This window comes from Hyaena hyaena, unplaced genomic scaffold (assembly GCF_003009895.1).
Source record: "Hyaena hyaena isolate Hyena2069 unplaced genomic scaffold, ASM300989v1 scaffold_1926, whole genome shotgun sequence".
NCBI lineage: Eukaryota > Metazoa > Chordata > Mammalia > Carnivora > Hyaenidae > Hyaena > Hyaena hyaena.
The window spans coordinates 122,044-128,043 of record NW_024082562.1 but is presented as its reverse complement, the minus strand read 5'-3'; positions in this window follow the sequence as shown (position 1 = coordinate 128,043).

Below are 6,000 nucleotides of genomic sequence, written 5' to 3'. Positions count from 1 at the left end.
TAAAAACTTTGAGCCTTATAAACAAACTATCAAATTATCCATCCTAAAATCAAATTATTTCATAATTACATTGGTCAGTTATTGGTTTGGAAGACCTAACATGTCTATGTTGAATGGTGAATGAGGTACTCAGAAAATGTACTAAGACAGAGATTCTTGTGGATCAAGTGGGGCTCACTGCAGTAAATGATTACTGTGATGGAGCCCATGATCATTAACTCACCATTACTGAATGTTTCCATTATGAAGGAGAAAACCATTACTGAGAGTTTGCTACACGTGTTATAAAATTTGTAAGTAGTAGGATCTTGATGTACCAGAAGTAGAGAAGGTATTCATTTCTTTCCTTAATGTCTTTACATATTGCAACATCTTATTTTTGGCAGATTGGGTCCTTATACCATAGACCCTCAAATCCTACATTCCTCACTTGTTTGTATTTAAAAGCTTTTAATGAGCCCTTGTTTCATGACACTTTAGTACAATCTGACTTATTTTTTCACAATGACAAAAAACTGCAGATTCTAAGTGAGAGATTTTATGTTATTTATTTTCTTTTTCCTGGAGCCCAAACAAAGGAAATGACTTTTCCCTGGGATATTGTAAAAGCTCTCAGATGAGTTTCTCTTTCAATTCAGATTTCTTTCAGTTTAGCAGTTCACACATTGACTCATATGGAGAATTCTACTTAAGGTCTTGTTCCGATTCCATGGGGGAACTGAAGCAGAACACCGAAGACTAGAAGACATTTTCCCTGTGAGCAGCCAATCATGCCCTCCTGCCTTTCGTTGCTTCTTTGATTTCTCAGACAAATATTTCATTTCAGCACTGCAATGTGTTTCATAAGCCTGACCTAGCCATACTCTGATTTCCTTTCTGCTCTCTTGAAGGGCAATGCACAACATCTTTCAAAATTACTCTGTAGAATGCCAGAAGTACCATTACTTCAAAGGCAAATTTGACTTCTCTCTTTAGCTCTGAAAATCAGTTTTTTTTCTCAAACTTCCATAAGTAAGAGCTGAAGAAGTGCATTTATTATACTAGTTACCAAAATTGCTACGTTCCCAAATATTGTTATTTTCTCCATTATTTTAAATGCCTGTTTATAAAAATAAACCAATTCATTATTATCTATTGAATTTTATATTGGTATCAGATATTAGGGAGGCTGTATAGATCTGTTGAGGTCTACATGAAATGCTTATGGATCTTAAATGAATAGGATCACTGATTAATCTTTAAACTCATTGCTCAGTGAAAGTTTGTTGAGTCACTAGAAAGAGGTTAGAACAAAATATTGCTATATAGAGACTGATTTTTTTGCTACATTTTAAAAGGTTTCATCTTGATTGCTAAATATGGTCAATTGGAAGTAACTGCTAAGGGACTGGGGTGAGTATTCCAAAGCTAATGACCTACAAGCTGGAATTTGGTAAAAAAGAACACTGAATTTCTACATTGGATGTAGGAGGGAAAGTAAAAGGCATGAGTGTTATTTATTTGCCATCTCTGGTAAGAGAAAGGAAATAGACCCTAGGAGTCAGAGTAATGAAGTAACTAGATGTGCCCATGGATAAATGGATTTACTTCTGTTTCTTCATCTGTAAAATAAGGTTATTGGATGAAGCAATTGCCTAATTTTTCTTGCTGCTTAATCCTCTGACTTCCAACATTTGAAGAAAAACATTTACTAAACTCTGCTTACTATGGCGCAGTTTCGTTTATTTTTTTTTTACAGTCATTTGTGCCATTTAATGCTTAGTTCACATATTTGCTGTTATGTGATTAAAAATAACAAATTTATTTATTTAATGGAACTTAACTATTAGATATGATGAACCTTCTATGTTGACGAAACTCATCTGTACCTTCCAATTAATTATGGCCTACTTCATTTAATTTTAGGTTAGCAGTAGATAGGTACACACAATATTATCATTTCATTATTTTCAAAAAGCACAATCCATTATAATTTTTCAATGTAATGAGTGTATGTGTGTACACAGATATGTGTGCACATATGCACATGCCAATAATTAATGCTAGAAAGAATATGCTTGACGAATGGCCTTTTTATTTCTTTTCACTTTATAGCGTTATGTTACAGGGTGCATTTCCAAAGGAACAGGCATGATTAGTGTTGTCTGCTAGATTTGGTGTTAAGTTTATTCTCCTAAGTTTCTCCTGAACTCATTAATACAACATTCAACAACTAGATATGAACAATTTCAAATGTGATTAACCTAAAATTGCATTTATAATTTTCAAATTAATATGTCATCAAATAGTTCCTGGAACTCCAGTAGACCTCTCCTGTTTTCCTACAAAAGTTATAGAGGACTGCAAATTATTCTCTTATGTGCTGCCCTTTAGCACTTCTGAGTCCTTCATAATCATCCATACAGATGTCTTCTCAATTAGAGATATATTCTTATTTTCCAAAGTGATACAGAAAAACAAGTGAATATTCAGAAGATCATTTCAAGGTAGGTCTAATATAAAGAGCAAAGTTAAATCTAATACTTTTTTTCTCACTTGCAATTCATAAGTGCCAAGACACCTAATTCAAAACCACAAAACCCAAAAAAGTATAGATGTTGCTTTAACATTACTTTAGGAAACTTATAAACATTCTTAGCACACTAAATTGCTAATGCAATATGGCTTAGTTATCTTTCAATTTCGATTTTGAAACTACTATATTAAAATAACCACAATTTTATTAGAAGATCATTTTGTGGATAAAGGCAAGAAGATGCTGATTTATAGAACACATTATTTAAGTTTTTGCCTTGGCGAGATAGAACATTCTTATCATGGCAATGTTAACAATCAAGTTATAACAATAAGGAAATCAATATGGTTATTGATAATAAATTTTAAACTCTTAAATCTTTTATGTCCTACTATCTTAATAATGTATTTCAGTAGGAAAAGTGAGTTTGGGGGATTTTCTAAGATTTGCACTATAGTACCACTAAAACTTGTTATTGCCATTAAGATGTAATAATTTATTACTCACTTGATGACTTTATTGCACTGCCATGACTCCTACTCTAGCTTATGTCATCAACACTGATTGCCTGGAAGGCCAATGCTTTTCTCATTTTTCTGTTAACTTATATTATTCTGGCAATCCCATTCACTGTACACCATAACAAAGGGATTCTGATTATGTTCTCTTCTGTTGAAAAATAACAACCAAACCATCAACAGTTAGCAACAATATCTGAATTTAATAAATGAGGAAATAGACATATTTTTAAGAAATGTGAAGCTTATAATGTTTGGAGGTCCTCTTTAAGGAAAAGAACAAAACGAGCAAATGCAAAATCAGATATGAATGTGAATTATGTTTTTGAAAAGAAACATGAAATCACAATAAATTACAGATTCAAAAAAACTTGAAAGATATAAAACTTCACAAAATATAAATAAATGCATTCATTTATAAAGTGACACAATACCACAGCACTTATTTTCCTACATTCGTCAACTAGATATTCTTGGATTGTCTCTTCATTGCACAAAGATTTTATTATACTATTCTCCATAGAGAGATTAAGAAGAGGTTTCATAACTGGGGGACCTGAGTGGCTCACTCAGTTAAGCATCCGACTTGGCTCAAGTCAGCCCTACATCAGGCTCTGAGCTGATAGATCGGAACATGGAGCCATTTTTTTAAAAAAAATTTTTAAATGTTTTTATTTATTCCGGCTCTGGGCTGACTGCCAGCTCGGAGCCTGGAGCCTGTTTCAGTCTGTGACTCCCTCTCTCTCTGACCCTCTCCTGCTCACACTGTCTCTCTCTCTCTCCTAGAAATAAATTTAAAAAAAAAATTAAATGTTTTTATTTATTCCTAGGAGAGAGAGAGACAGCGTGAGCAGGGGAGGGTCAGAGAGAGAGAGAGAATCACATACTCTGAAACAGGCTCCAGGCTCTGAGCTGGCAGTCAGCACAGAGCCCGACACGGGGCTCGAACCCACGAACACGAGATCATGACCCAAGCAAAAGTCGGATGCTTAACCGACTAAGCCACCCAGGCTCCCCGCCTGGAGCCATTTTGAAATCTGTGTCTTCCTCTCTGACTCTCCCCTGCTTGTGTGCTTGCTCGCTCTCTCTCTCTCTCTCTCTCTCTCTCTCTCAAAATTAAATAAATAAATATATTTTTTTAAAGAAGATATTTCATTCTTTCTTCTGTATATTTTGATAAGAATTTTGCAGAGGGAGGGCAACATTCATTTGATAGTGCCAGAGGTCTATATAGCTATATTCATAAATCTTACCATGCCCACCAATGGAAATAGATTGGTAATGGAGATGACATGCACATGACAACATTTTAGAATATAAAAACATATGCATAGGCACACACGAGATTTAAAGTAAACACATCCCCAACTCAATTTCCCTTTATTCAGATCATCAGAGGTAGTTGAAACTGTGACTTCTCATGAAAATCCTGACTTTAGTGGGCAAACTACTAAGTCTTCAACTCTGGCCAGGCTGGAACATGTGCACCATGGAGGCCATGAGGCACCTGAAGCCATCTAGACGACACTATACCTGTCCCACCTGCCTAGAGGTTGGCTATGCTTCCCATTTCTTCATGGCCTGTTTTTGTAACATTTGAGTCAGTTATCAGCACTTTATGTGAGTGTTGTTGACCTAGTATTAATATACCTAATTGCAGAGCACCCACTCTTAATCCTTCACATCCCTATCAGATCCTAAGCACCTGTTATATGTCATATTCTGTCTCCTGCTTTAAAGCACACTTGTCTGGTGAAATTAAGCATTTGGCTAAAACTCTAACCAAAAAAAAGGGGGGGGGCACAACAACTCCACTATGACACAACATAAGGAAAAATGCAACAGAGGAAAATCAAAGTGGAAGAGTCCACAATTTTAACCAATTGTTATGAAAGATTATACCTCTGTAAATGAACAAAAAATCTCATACGGTTTTGTAAACATATCTCTCAAATCTCTTTTAGACCCTGAAAGTTTCAGCATAGTTGGGAGCCCAACATCTAAAACTTCATTTGTAGGGACGCCTGAGTGGCTTAGTTGGTTAAGTGCCAGACTTCGGCTTAGGTCATGATCTCACAGTTCATGGGTTCTAGCTTTGCATCAGGCTCTGTGCTGACAGCTCAGAACCTGGAGCCTGTTTCAATTTCTGTGTCTCCTTCTCTCTCTGCCCCTTCCCAATCTGTTCTCTCTCTCTCAAAAATAAATAAATATTAACAAAAAAATTTAATTAAAACTTCACTTGTATTATGTGAAATCAGCTTCTGTATATCTGTATATTGTCACCGACTCAATGCTTCATCCTCTTCTCTTTCTGCAACAGGGCCTGACACCAAACTTTCCAGACTTTTCTTCCAATATTCCACTTCATATATTAAATCCTTCACTCTCTCCTCATCAAAAAACACTTATTGATCTTCAAATGTGCTATTTTCAAATCTCTCTGCAACTGCCAATGCTGTTTCCTTTAATGGAAACATACTGCCCTATTCTTCAATGACCTTCTCTCTGTAAAATCTATTCCATTCATGACAGCAGGAAATAATTTCTTTATCCCTTTGACACAGAGATTAAATTCTTACCAAATGTTTTATTGTTATTTGAACCACGTCAATTAGAATGATTACCATACATACAGTATTTAGACTCTCCCGACTGGTTTGAGGCTTTTTTTCTTTAAATTCCCCTAAATGGCTTAGGAGACAGTGAATACATGTTTGAATCAATGAACAGTTCTGGTTGACCAGTGATAAAAAGAAAATGTTTTGTGTCCTGAAAATTCTAGTTTGAAAGTATTATGCCTTAAAAGGATATGTAGATTAATGAATATTACTTTGTCTATATATCAGAGAAGTAGGAAAATATATTTTATTAATATGCACCTTCTCCTAGCTGCTCCAAATTGGGAATAAAGTCTTTTTATAATCAAATAAGAAGAAACATTGGTATTCTTCTAAGGTTTCTAATATA